We start from the raw sequence: 15176 nt of genomic DNA on the forward strand, positions 1-15176 counted from the left end.
GCAACTTGTTATGTTATGAGACAATGTTACCTAATGGGAAGGCTAACTTGTCAGGGTATTTTTTCATTACCAAAAATAAACACTGCTTTGCATTGGGAGTTTATATTTACTGCTTCAGGGGGCAGAGCAGATCATCAACTAATCAGAGGGTTGGTGGTTCGATTTCTGGCTGCTCCAATCTACTAGATACTGATACTGAACCCCGAGTTGTTCCCACTGGGTTCATCGGCGTGTGAATGCTAGATAGAAAGCCCAGAGGCGTTAAAGCCCACTCACATCCTGGGCCTTCTGACCTCAGGAAATCACATGATAGGGTGGGGCTAGGTTTCACAATGAGTTCAGTCGAAACTAGGGCTGCCACAAACGATTATTTTGATAGTCGACTAGTCACCGATTATTTATGCGATTAGTCGACTAATCAGATCATCATCCACTGGACGTAAAACTACAGCTTATTGCACCAGCAGCATCTGCTCTTATATAACTATCATTAGCTTACAGCTTTAAGCTTTTAAGGTGCTAACTAAAAATAAAGACAAGATGATAGTTTATTCAATTTTAATGAAATTTGCAGATTGTTTCGGTAAAGTTGAATAAACTCCTTGCTATCTAAAATATAACAGGACACCGGAGTATATTCTCCAGCATCTCACACTTCTGATAATCAGCTGTCTGCTTGACGTTTATTCAGCTGTGTAAAAACTATAACTTTAATCTCAGCCAAACCGATTTACTCAGGAACAAATAAAATACTAAAAAAAAAAAAAAAAAAAAAAAAAAAGCCAAACAACAACATTTTTAATTTATCTAAGTGACTCATATATAATTAACCTGAGTAGCGAAAGACGGCGGTGGGTTTGAAAACAATTTGCTGGGAGTCCGGTGTTCTCAGGGCGCTAGTGACCTAGCTCCGGCTAGCTATCGAGCTAGTGGGTAACAGACGTCTCCGAAAACGTCGGAGCGCTTTTGAAAATATGTGGTGTCCTGATAAACTGAGCCGATATTTGAGGTTTACACAGCTACATTCTCACATGAAAATATGTTAAACGTTTATTTTGTGACCCAGAAAGAATAATAAGAGTAATATTAAAACTAACTAGCTACCGCCATTGTTGGAAACTAAGCTGGGCCGCGCTATGAATTCTGGGACACAGCTGCTTCTTCTTCTTCGGGGTTTAACGGCAGCTGGCATCCTTGTACATGCAGTGCTGCCATCTTCTGTTTCAGTCCGTTATTACACTCTTAAATCCTGCTTTTATTCCTGCGTCTTTTGTGATCTTACAAAGCTTCAAACGACACGTCGACTATTAAATCAGTAGTCGACGATTTTGATAGTCGACGTAATCGTGACTAGTCGACAAATCGTGGCAGCCCTAGTCGAAACCTTGGCTGATTGGGATCTACACCCGTTTTGGGTGATCGTGGCTCAAGAGTTTGTCTTGTAATCGGAAGGTTGCCGGTTCGAGCTCCGGCTCCGACAGTCTCGGTCGTTGTGTCCTTGGGCAAGACACTTCACCCGTTGCCTACTGGTGGTGGTCAGAGGGCCCGGTGACGCCAGTGTCCGGCAGCCCCGCCTCTGTCAGTGCGCCCCAGGGCGGCTGTGGCTACAATGTAGCTTGCCATCACCAGTGTGTGAATGTGTGTGTGTGTGTATGGGTGGATGACTGAATGTGTAAAGTGCTTTGGGGTCCTTAGGGACTGGTAAAGCGCTATACAAATACAAGCCATTTACCATTTCACACCTTGACTCATGGGATTAGGTAGAGGATCATTTGGGGGTCCATTGTCCCTCTTCGGGGACACTCCCATAGGGCTTAAATCTGGGACTCTGTACCATTTCACCTTAGAACTGAAGAAGCTTCTCGGATGAGAAGTGAAGCATCTTCAAGCAACTTAAAGAAGTCCAGATGCTTTTCTATCAAACCTTCTTAGACTACATAGAAAACACTCAGAAGTATGAAAAGGGGCTTGTGTGAATGATATAAAGCACTTTGAGTACTCAAATAGAGTAGAAAAGGCGCTAAATAAAAATCACTTAATTACACAGTGAGCTGACACTGGTAGCATCTCCTCCATCAAATTACCAGCGACAAGCTTTAGCGATGCTAAAAGCAATTTTGTGGTTCTCTTCCTCAGTGGGCCTCACCATCAGTGTGCTTAGCTTGCAGGCGTTTCTTCAAAATGTAAAGCAGAGCTCCTTAGCCACACATTTTCTATCACTCTTGCCACAAATAATAAAAGAGCATAAGCTAGCTGGCATTAACATGCACAAAGACACAGCTCTGGCCCTGGATGGGTGTGTATTCCACTAGTATACAGCTGCATGCCAAGAAGTCAGAGACAAACAATGTATAATGTCTCAAGGAAGGAACTGTGGTAATACTGTCACTCTGACAGATTGGTCATTTGAAAAAAGTAGGTAAATAAGTGATTACTGGTATTGTAAATTAAATGCCTTCGATTATTCACTACAGGAAAAAAGTACTCAGTGCTTGCGTTTAATGTGTTACAACCAGCACTGGTTCCAACTCATACTCGATCATCTGTACGTGAATGGTCAGACTAAACATATCTTTGAACATGGCCTTTATTTTGATCTCAGCTATATGCCTGTGAAGCATCATGGCTCTATCTTGTATAGTTTAACTGAACTGACAAAAAAATTCACAGAAAATAAGGCTTAGTGCTAAGTGTTAGCCGGGCCGGACCTTCTTTTTCCCTCTGTGACACAACCACAGACACAGTGTGAGAGGATGTGTGAGTGTGGGAATCAGCTATGACTCGAGAAAAAGCACTTTGTCGTGTGGTATTTAGAAACCACTGTCTTCTGGCGGGCAAAGTGTCACTTTGAATTTCCCTGAACCAAAAAGAGGTCATGTTCATAAACAGAACTAAAGCTATTGTTTGGAGCGCCACTTTTGTGTTCGAGGCACAAACTTAATCCTACTCGTGCCATAAGGTCTCCACCCACTACATTAGAAAACGTGTCATTTGTCACCTAATTCTGACCCATATTGGGCATCCTTTTGTCCTCTGATGTAGTTGTCATATCAAAAACGTTCATCTAATATTTCAGTAGAATTCTTTGTAAAGTATTCAATTTCCTCACAACAATGCAATACAGTGAAAAGCTTTAAGACAGTTTATATTTTGGAATCTGTGCACCATAAAGAAGGTGTCTGGATGGTCTCAGATTCGTTTTGCAGCACAAAGACGAGCCCAAAGAGAGAGTCACAAAGAACCGTCTTCAGCAGCAGGAAGAATTCCTGCAGCAGATGGTAAGAGGCTGACAGAGCCCTGATCTCAACGTTATTGAGCCAGAAATACCAGCGAGAAACAGAAACGACTGAGACAGGCTAAGTCCACAGAATCCTCCAAGAGTTCTCCAATTCCTTTTAAAACTGTGGAGAAATGCAGGAGGCAAAGGATGCTCACAACAAACAGTGAGGTGATTTTACTGGTTACTAGACTGTAAACCTAAACTAACTATGGCATCATTTGAAAGGGTCCTGACTGATTTAATGTTAAAGCAGTAAAAGCAGTAAAAGGCCAAAGGTTGGTCTTAGCAGAGGAATCATAATCAGACGAAAGACAGTCTAAAAAAAATAAATAAATAAATCTGGCAAATATGAAAGTTCCCTGCCCCAAAGAGCTAATCACCAACTAAACCAGCAAACATGTTGGTTAATTGTGATGCTACTATTTCAGCTGTGTAGTAACAGGCTTATGTATACACTACCACATCAAAGATTAGGTAGATCTCCCTGTTTTTCTGGGCTAATGAAAGGTTCGAGTGATGGCACACGCACGGTACAAGAATCTCTGTTGGAAGGAGGCTTTTGAAACCTTATTTTAAGGCAAACTTTATTTACTTGTTTGTTTTGCTTTGTTAGGGTTTGCTTTTTTAAAAATTTTAACTAGTGATTTTACGCCGTTTTCACGACCCAGTGTCTACTGAAAACACAAAATTATAGCTTCATCCCAATTCATTTAGCAAAGGCATAACGTCTCATAAAACAGGTTCCTCTTAAGGAGGAAATTCAAGATGATGCGGATTTCCAACTCATCCAGAGCAGGGCAATAAAATAATAAAAATAATAAAAAAAAGAACATTTTTGGTTGATAATAAAAAGCATTATCAACCAAAAATGTTTCTATAATATGAGACATGGTCAATATAAAGTTGACAGAATGACAATGACAATGAGAAGAGTGCAGCGCGGAAAAAATTGTGGTTGGAGTCGAGTCCGAGCAGCAGCAGCGCTAATGTTTGAGAAGCTACAAACCAGCATGTTGAGCGAAAACTCAAGCAACAGTGATATCGAACATGTGACACCCCAACGGCACAACCCCAGGCTCAAAACACGAGGACGTTGTTAAGGAAATCGGGAGCGTGGAGATAATCTGGCTATTTAACCTCCGCCAAACAAGCAGAGCAGAGCACACACTGTTGCAAAAGCATGTTTCTACAAAGGCAGCTAACACCATTACAATAGACAACGCCGGTAACCACAGTTGAAAATGTCCGATTTAAGCAGCTGATTAAAGTAGCTGAGCATCGTTACCAACTCCAAGGCCGTAAACATCCCGAGCGTAAACAGAGGGATGAACTTCTGTGTTCGGATTGCTGCTCATGAACAAGTCACACATCTGATCCATATATGAGCCTCACTGCCCACTTCATTGAGACTGCACTTCATGTCCCCTTTGTTCCTCCTGGAGCATAAGCAGACCGCAACCGAGTGTCAGTTTTGTTTAAGTTCTTCTTCATTTTATTTGAAAGGTTTTTTTCCTTTGTATTATCGCAGGGTTTTTACCTTACAATATAAAGCACCTTAAGGCAACAATTGTGGTGATACGGCGCTATATAAATAAAAGTGAATTGGATTTTTTAAATTTGTACTGAGGATATATACAAAATAATTTCAGTGTTCCTTTTTTCTATTTATGGGGACATTTCTTAACAACTGGAAACAGTTTGTTTCTATACAAAAAAGAAATAAAAACAGTATAGAAGTAGTTATTACAGCTACTTCGTTTCTTTGGAACTGACCAAAGAATTTAGTTTTCCAGTTCACCTGTGTTCTTCTGTAGCTCTTCAACCTTTTGCCTAGTCAGATTTAAGATTTTACTTTAATATATATAAAAATGTTATTCGTTTAAAATATAGCTCTACAATGTTAAATTTCTGACAGAAAATAAATAGCATTTAAACCAAGCTTAATCCTTTTCAAACCCTCTAAAGTAAAAAGAAACCTTTAAGCTTGAAGGAAACACTGATATCGACTAAAAGAAATATTAGTAAATATACATGACGCCACACAGTTGGACGTGCTAGAAATCCGTACTGTGGTATACTGCATTGGTCTTCGTTGATATGAAGCTCTACACGAGAGGTACGTGAGATGACTGGATGACCCTGCCAATCAGAATCACGCAGTCCAGGAAACCAAAGATAAAAAATTATATGTATTTCTTCTGGGGAGTGGGTTCCAAGATGAGTTCTCGCTAACATTAACTCATCCATTATTCACAGATGGGCCTCGCTCTGCCCGTGCCCTGCAAATCTACAAGCCCCCATTAGCATTCACCAAACTGAGGGAAACATAAAAAAGGAATGGAAATCTCTTCACTTGTAATTGCACTGCCACTGTTTTACCTGCATTCTCCGAGTGAAAGAAAGACAGAGGATTGATTTTTGAGCAAAGGAAATGCCACCACCTTAACATACTTTTTTCTGTGAGGAAAAAAAAAAAAAAGAAAAAACAAATGTACCTAATAAATAAGCCAAGTTCCTCCTCTGCTCCTATTCATGGAACCGGCTGGAAATTGATAAGGTCTTTGCACAGAGTGAACAGTATTGATTAGCGCTGCCAAATGACTCTGCCTTGCCTGTTCTTCAAGGCAAATGCAACGCAGAGCCAGTGACAGATAGCAGAATAGGAAATAGCAATCAGCTAAACAGCAATGGGCTAAGTCCATTGGCTAAATTGAGTGAAACGCATTAGAGCTTGTTCAGCTGATGGGAGCAGCTATTTATTCTCTTTAGTTCCTGCGCATCTTCCACTTAAAATTTCTCTCTTACCTTACCCCCAGTGACTTTAATTATATAGAAATTCAATACAGTGATCTAGTGCACAGCATGGGTCTGCTGGTTCAGAGACAGTCAGAGCACCGTGATGTGGGAAGGTGTCGATTACCCCAAGGCAGCGTGTGCAGCAGCAGGTCGTAGTTTTTTTTAAAAAAACTCCTTCAGACATCACACAGACCATAAAAAACGCAAAGCAAAAGAATGGATTCCTTCCCTTTTTGCTCCACAACACTACAACAAGTTGAAGACGACACTTGGGAGGCTGCTTTTCCTTTATTGCTACAATTGTATGGTGTGGACATTTAAATCACAGCAGCACCAAAGTTGTCCAATCAAACCCAACTGCAACAGAAATATTATTTACTCACCAGATTTTTAAAAATCGTGGATATCAGTGCTGTTGCATTCAAAATCCCATATTCTATGTGTACTATCATTCAACATACTTCTGCATGAATAGCAGTAATATGTACCTAGTCAGGCACACTACTTAGCTTCTAACAGTATAAAAAAGGAGCATAGCATCCTTTGAAAAGTCAAGCTAATGCATTAATTCTTTCTAAAGAAACACCACCTCTGGTTAAAAATCAGTGAGTTGTGTCATCAGTTCTGTTGCACTGTGATCCCAGCAAACACTTTACTGATAATATTATGAGCTCAACTGCTAGTTTCAGGTCATAGTGAACAAAGCACAAGGTTGATTCTGCAAAACTACTGTCCTGATTAAAGGCAGAGAGGGGGACATCACGTTGACATGTTTACCGTTTAAACTGCATTGTGGATTATTAATGACAATGTAGTTTGATACATAAGAATCCTGTATATTATTTCAGAGAACTAAAGAGTACATTAATATGTAATTTCAGCTGCAGGACTGGTTTCAGAACTACATTCTGAAAAACGCAAACAACAAATCTAAAAAGAATAGCAGGAAGTGTTAAAAACATATTACTTTGTATTTATGGTTTTGTTTGTGTGGGTTTTATTGCATTCGTGTTTCATGTGCCTTTCAACTCATCTTAAAACTTTTTGGGGGGAGTTTATGTAATCATGACACAAACTGGACCAGACATTACAAAAGATAAATAAATGCATTTAGAAAAGAGAGAAATAAATACAATGCAACTGCTGGAATCTTTAAAAACGCAGCATGATACAAATATTTGGAGATACAACCCCAAAAATTATGGGTTTTCAAAAGTAAAAAGAACGGATGGAAATGAAAAAAATATCTATATCTTTAGTAAAAACATCAATTTGAGGCATTTCTATTTCCAAGCCATTCATCTTGTGCCTGACACTGTGCCAGGAAACAATCTTCTGTCCTATTCAAAAGTATTTTTTTCCTCCACAGTTCGCATTCTGTTTGGGGAATAACTCATAATGCGATACTTCATGTTACTTCCAATGCATAACGCTATCCTGATGCCACAGAAGCTGAGATCGATCTGCACAGCGGCCGCTCTGTTTGCACTCGAATCGCACCGCTCCTGTGCTTGTCCTCGGGGAACATCCTGTTTTGCAGGCTTGAGAAGTACTCCGCATATTGATTACCACGACTGCACGTCAGAGGGTCCGGGGCATATTATTCTTCTATTATTTTAACGCCTCCCCATTATAGGATGAACTTTTACATCTTTACCACTGGTGGCTGATCATATATCTGAATCTAGCACGAGGCTGCTTGCCACGACATCTACCTTTCAGATATGTAGAGTAGAATACCTGCACTGAGGTTATGCAGAAATCATCTGCAACAGTCCTTAAGGGTGAAATAGTTATCCTATGTGTACCTCCACATTCATTATGCTCCTAACAGCCTGTCAAAAGGTGTCTCTCCTCTTGCCTTGCACCCTTTGAACCTTCATTTGCACTGTCAGACAAAGAAATAGGTCCATGAATCTTGGTGATTCGGGCTTAATTAAACTATGTTATAGCTCACCTACCTAGCATTAATCTCTCCGTAGGCTGCACAGAGGAGGGGAGTGAAGGGGCATGGGGCAGAAGTTGGCTAATGGTCTTTACATCCTGATTTTGCAGTGATTTTCAAAACGCCTCTGTCCTTTGTGGTCAAATATTCTGCAGGAACAGCTTGTGGGAGAAGGACTGCATTGCTTGTGTATGTAGATACGCAGCGGTGCGTCCGAAGGGCAAGGTGCAAATATTTACTTACACCATGCAGCTAGCAGAACAAGGAAAGGTGCCCTACATCCTATAGAGAAAACGACCTCTATTCCTGCAATTCACTGTCTTCCAAACATTCCCCAGCAGAGAGCCGGACGACTACAGAATCAAAATTAGTTACCCCAACGTGAGCGCTGATGGTTCTAGACCCACAGCTTGACTGTAAGGAGGACGTATGCACACACTGGTTCTGTACATGAAAATACAATGGACCAACCTTCCAGTATCACACATTCTAACTACTCCTGGCTTAAAAGGCTTCCTTGAGCTGAGAACTGCATGAGGAAATATATAAATCTATAATCCATCTGTAAAATCTACTCCAAGGTGACGCACTATTCTTCCAAAAGAGTCTTTAAATACTGATTTTTTGAAGAAGAAGAAAAAAAATTGCCATTTCCTAAATGAATACTACACAACCATACTGCAATTCCCAAGAACTCATTGCTAAGGAATAAAACTCAATTTCCCACAGTGGGCAGAGATAGAGAGGGCAAAATGAGCATAGCTGACATACAGGCTAAATTGCAGATGTCGTTTCATTAGTGCAAGGCTAGCTCATCTCTCAAAAAACATATAACTCTCTAGGGCATCTCTTGTGTATTATGAATGAGACAGCCGAACCCAAACTCCACTGGAATAAATTAAAGGCATTTTGTGACATTTCGAAAATTAATCTGTTGTTTTTGCTCAGCGGGCACTTGTCAAAATGAAGGGCGGAGAAGTTTCTGCAACTGTCCCGGAGGTGACGAGGGACTAGCTGTCGGCGTCACTTTCACCGAACAAAGTTAGCAATGCAAACAAGACACTTTTAGCTGACAAATTTGTCATTCCTCGCTATACATCATAATATCTAGAAGAGAAAAAAAACTATAAGGACATTTCTTTTAAAGAGGTCTCTGGAGACAGACAAAATTAAAGCAAAACCTCTATTTAAAGTCAATTCACCCCACAGGCAGTTATTTCAAAGCACATATAGAGAAGTGAAAGAGGGGACCCTGTGGAGACCAATAAAACATCTCATTATGTTATAAAGCTCTTTGGACTTAACATGATCAGTATCGTGGGTGTTTTTCATGTTGGACACAGATCTCAACGGATTGTTCTGGAGGGACAGACCCAACCTTGGAGGAAGCCTTATTTCTTACCACCATTAAAAAAAAACTAAAAAAAACCAAACACCTGTAACAACTCAAGGGCAAGTGCTGCGAGTCTCTTCTCTGTGGCTACTGTATTCCATTATGCATGAACTTACAGGAGTTCACTTTGTCTTGGCTGGAGTTAAGCCGGGACCACAGGGGGTGATTAGAACACCATGTACCTTATGTTGAACACCCACAACAGCTCCTCTGATGGGGGGGGCGCTCGGAGGGAGCAAATGCTCAGTGACTCTTGAAACATTCAAAGGGCGCAATATGTTTTATCGTGTTTATATTTCATTAAAACTTATTTAACCAGCCAAGATAACCCAAAGTGTTACACAACCAAACTCTGAGAGCAGTATCAAGGGGACGTAAAGGTCACGTCAAATGAGCGCAAGGCGGAGTTTTCCAGTGCATTCACTCATGTACCGTCGCAGACAGCAGCTTCACTGAGCAGACGGGGCTGGCTGCCTTGATAAAGGCCACCTCAACTGTGCTTATTAAAGCAGGAGAGAATGTGTCTTTGTCACCTCTCTGACCCAGATTCTCTCTGGCACATATATGTGGGTCACAGGATCACTTCCTTAACATTTAGCTAGTTCAGACATTGTTAAAGACAGAGGCCTTTCTCAATAAATTCCAGGGTTTGCAGCACTGTAAAGACAAGTTAATCCTACTTCTAGATTATTAAGAAACCTGCATTAGAACACAGCCTCAATCAAGTATTTTCCTCATGAACAAGTGTTTTTGAACAAGTGACAAAGCCACTGGCCACAGCGATTCTAAAAACAGTAAACTGAGGAAGTAACTACCAGGTAAAGATGAGGAAAAATAAATAATTCTATTAGAAAAAAAATTCAGTATTTTTAAATCTAACATTTATTTTGTGACCTTATGACCTTCCTGTTTGAGTCCACTGGCTGCATCAGCTGAGGCAGGTGAAGCAACATTGTTTTCTCCATAAATCCAGTGTACTTTACTTTTAGTTATAGTTTCCTGAAGTTTCTGAAGACCTTCTAGATGAAGAGCTGACAGCCCTATGCACATGAAACTGAACCTTATATCCATGACGTGTGTGAGAACAGTCTGTACTCTGACATACGGCTGTGGGCGGGGTCCACACATATCCACCTGCTCTCAGTGTCACAATGTCACTGACAACTTGTATTTCTTCTTTTTGGAATTATGCAAACAATCTGTTTGAGTGTTTTTGGTCATTTGTTGGTTATAACAATTTATAATCTGACTCTCATACACCTGTAAACTTGAAACCCAGTTCTGGTTTGTTCTTCTAGCAGTGTTGTGGCTGCGTGTTTCATTGTGTTTCTCCTTCCTCTCGGTTTCTGAACTCTGAAAAGGTCTGAATCTGGTTATATTTACTACTGGTACCTCAACATCTTTTAATTATGTCACATACTAATTCCAAAAAGGATATACAGATAGTCCACAGATTGAGATACTTTGGCTCAAAAAGCAAACAGTACTTATCTGTTTCTAAATATATAAAATTAACAGATTTAACAACATATCACCCAGTCTTTGTTTTATTTTAACTAAAACCATGCTCTTTTTTTGAACAATGCCCAATCACATCAATGTGATTTATTTTTTAACACTGATTTACAGCAATTTTAGAAGGCGCAGACAAACCATATCAGCCTGCAAATAGGAACATGAGATCATAAACCACAAAGGGCTTTAACAAATGATACATTTCCTCCACTAAGGCAAAAGGCCGAGTAGAGCCCCATCAGATTTGCTGCTTGTCTCTGTTTATCAGCAGGACTGTGCAAAACACTACCAATTTAATGCAACTTGGCAGACAGGCAGTGCACAGGCATAGAAAGAACCCATTAGATTATGATGCTGATCCAGATCAGTTTCTTAAAAACTGTGAGAGTGCGCAGTGCATTGGCAAAGAGCGTGCTCTGCAAGTGTGCCATTCCAGTTTGTCTCTTAATTTGCAGGACTTGTTGAGCCTTGCTCAACAGATAAGTTTCTCTTCTTTTTTTTGTAGCTTCTTAGACCTTAAACAATTAGGAGACGAGCAGCATTCATTAACAAACACGGTGAGATTTTCAATATTAGATGAATTTTTGGATGTAAGCACACTAGTAATGCTCACTGAACCCTTAGGTTTTTGAATGCTAATTAAACACAATTTACCTCACTTTAAAAAGGATTTCAGCTTCTAATGAAAATGGCTGCGTAATCCAAGATGTTAAATAAGAAAACAAATCCTGAGGAACACACTTTATTGTGTTCAGAAAGCCTAATGTAAGAAACAGCACATGTGAGAAGATGCTCTGGTCCCTCGTTTTTGTCTGGACTGACAACCTAAACACGGGTTTTGTTCAGGGCTAGGCGGTTGGACGGCAATTTTCTTGGATGATTTGTATTGTTTTAAATTAAGTTTTTAAGTGAAACTGCTACATAATTGCAAGTTTTTCATAGACTCATAGTTTTTTCCACCAGCATTGCCACATGTTACAGGTTGTGCATCCAAATGATTTAACAGCATATGTTACCTCCATTTGCTCATTTAGATGCTGCAAGAAATCCTGGATCTGTCAGCTTCACGTACGTTTCTGGGCTTCCGAGTCTTGCTTCGTTCAAAACAAAAATAATCTCAAAGCGGAATTTTTGTTGCATTTTCCACAAAGAGCGGGTTATTTGTTGGGTTATCACCTATTGGGATCTTGAGTGTGCACAAAGTATATAGTCAAGTGCCACCAATACAATCATCCAAGCATGACAAAGGACTGAAAGAGTGAAACAACAGAGCTAAGAAGCTCCTTTCAGCAAGGGAGGACTCACTATAAACAACCAAGTAATGAAAAAAAAATCAAATGGAGCTCCTATAAGGAAGTGTGCACACATGTGTGATTGTAAATGTGCATGTCAGAGTGTGTACCTGCACCCCTTCCATGTCTGCCTGTCTACCTGCCTGTCAGTCAGTCTACCTGCCTGTGTGCACAGTTCTGTGAAGGCCAGGAAGAAGAATAGAAGACAGCGGGAGAGGGAAGAAGTGCTGTCAGTCAGTGTTGGATGAGCAGGGAGCTGATGGGAGCAGGAGGGAAGACGGTTGGCGGGCCGAAGCCATGCACTATTCAGGCATCATTCAATCGGAGCGCGACCACTGGGGCAAAACACAACACACATATTCTCGCACGTGAATACCACACACACACACACACACACACACACACACACACACACACACACACACACACACACACACACACACACACACACACACACACACACACACCTAAACACACCTGGCCAAAGAGTTGTGTTCTGCAACAGAAGCTTCCAGAAGCTTCTTCAGCAAATCCAAACTCAATCCTGCGAACACTTAGCTTTCCACATACATCAGCTTAAGATAAAGTCAACCTACAAACACCAATTTGATGAAACTTTGAGCATCAGCTACATCTTAAAGGCACAGTATGCCATTTCTGAAGTTATTAAATAAGCAAAAATAATGTTAACTGATGTATGCAGGAGCGGGCATCAATCTGCTGAAGCCACATTGTTGCACCACCATTTTGAATACACTGGCCAAGATGGACATCATCACCATTCTGCTTAATTATCTATGTGACTAGAGACAAGCCACATATGTACCACACCAAAGGCAGAGGAGAGAATCCGTAGGTGTTCGTGTGTAGTAGAGGCAAATTTTCACTCATACGCTGCATCTTCACATTCAAAACATGATGTTTTATCACCTGAGAAAGGGTCCCGTTCACGAATGAAGTGAAAACATGAAGAAAAGACACCACGCCACTGGCATCTGGATAAAACGTCATCCTCTTCCCCCTCACCTCTTACTCACCACTTCCTGAACTAGTGATGTGAATGTGAAAACGTGTTTTTTTTTTCTTGATACTGTCACAATTACTTATTGTCAGCAGATTAGACGTGCAAATCATTGACAACTAGCCAGCTAAAAAACAACAACAGTTATAAGCTAATTTTATGCCAGCTAATGTCAGACTCCAGTTTCCTACTAAAAAAGAAAAAGAAATCACATGGCAGTGATGGCAGCGTCCGAGTGCAACAGTGTTAGAAAGTTTCACTAACATTGCCTAACAGCAGCTAATGACAGCTAACAGTAGCTAATGAAAGCTAACAGCAGCTAATGACAGCTAACAGCAGAGCAGAAAAGTTCAGGATATCCTTTACACCTCACCTTAGTATTGTTGTCATTGGACAGAAGTGAGCATCACTGACTAATCGATTCCGTATCGATTCATTTAACAAAATTTTTACAGCCTCTTCCAAAGTAAACAGAGTAAATGATGCATGGCAGTTGAGGTGACCACCCACACTCACTACAGATGAACGTTGGCAACCACTGTTTATCCTACAGTGGCCACTGTAGCTAGGGATATACACTTGAACTGGGAGGTGTAAGAAAACACAACTCTGTTGACTGAATCTAAAATCTACTGACCTATAGTGGTGAGATCTACACACAATAAGAACCAGTACAATTTATTTCTTAAATCTTTCCTTCATGTGTGTAGTATTAAACGTAAAGCTTATAAAGCACATTTTACAACGGTGTTTCCCAAAGTACCTGTTTCGGGAAATACCTCAGTGATAAAGTCAGCGAATGCAATATCTTCTCGAGCTTATTATTCAAGATATTTAGTCACTGAGGTCAGAAAAACAATACAATCAGGACAGACACCTTTATCACAGAGTATATTAAAAAGTTAAGCTCTCCTCCTATAAACCTTGAATGCTGTGAGAGAGTCCTGAATGGTCTAACTCATCTAAAGGACAAAGCGATAGCGCCAGGGAGCAGACGGCTCGTAAACTAATGGGACTCTTGTAAAAAGATACTCCCTCCCTGGATTATACCTGCTCAGGAGACCTGATGGATGGCCCAGATGGCTGGGAGAGGACACGGAACACAGATGAGCATACAGGTGTGTGTGTGTGTGTGTGTGTGTGTGTGTGTGTGTGTGTGTGTGTGTGTGTGTGTGTGTGTGTGTGTGTGTGTGTTCTTTTGCATGAACACAGAGAATTTGTATAGTTAATTCCCCGAGGTTTGCCTCGCCTTTAACTGGTTTGAGTGAAACACTTTCAAAAATATCTGGCCTGGTGACACCTTTTCTGCAGTCATATGAAATTGCAGGTAAGTTAGTGTTGCAGGCAACATTTCTGTTGACTGAAAGAGCTGCTGTCCACAAATATTTATATATTTTAGATTATATATAAACCACCAAACTGCAATAGTTAACAGTGAATACTCCTCATTAAAGTGCTTCAAAACAAAATCTGAAACACACGCTGATCACTGCAGAGGGAGTTTTCTTTTGGCCTAGAGCAAAGGTCTGAGGTGAAACTGATCCTGTAAAAGGGGACCTATTATGCTTATGTCCAGCTCCACATTTTTATTCTCGAATTCTCGAGAAGCTCAGGCTGATTTACAGTTCAGAATAATTCACCTTTGGTCAGGCTGCTCAGTTTATCTTCATTCTGAAACAGGTCTGCACAGCATATGTCACTTCCTATATGAGTTGACCATTCTAAGGATATTCATATCAAGCATATATGACAGATTATAGAGCCAAGAGCAGAACAAACAGTGGGAAACAGCCTGAGCTTTTGACTCACAGGGATTACTTGCATTTGCTGACCTCATTATTTAAGATTGTGTCCATGTTTAATGTCAGCCACCACCACCGGGGCTGTCGAACACAATAAGCATCGATTCTGAATGCAGAAATCCACTTTTTCCT

The 15176-nt window shown here is 40.5% G+C and overlaps 2 protein-coding genes across 4 annotated transcripts in view; both read right to left on the minus strand.

Moving 5' to 3' along the window:
- gramd4a (GRAM domain containing 4a) overlaps positions 1-15176 on the minus strand; it is a 471921-nt gene that overhangs the window by 265520 nt on the left and 191225 nt on the right. The gene's annotated exons all lie outside the window — the stretch shown is intronic.
- The window catches only part of tbc1d22a (TBC1 domain family, member 22a), a 163629-nt gene that overhangs the window by 123583 nt on the left and 24870 nt on the right, over positions 1-15176 (minus strand). The window lies entirely within an intron of this gene.

The sequence above is a fragment of the Aulonocara stuartgranti genome (genome assembly GCF_965226115.1).
Source record: "Aulonocara stuartgranti genome assembly, chromosome: 17".
NCBI lineage: Eukaryota > Metazoa > Chordata > Actinopteri > Cichliformes > Cichlidae > Aulonocara > Aulonocara stuartgranti.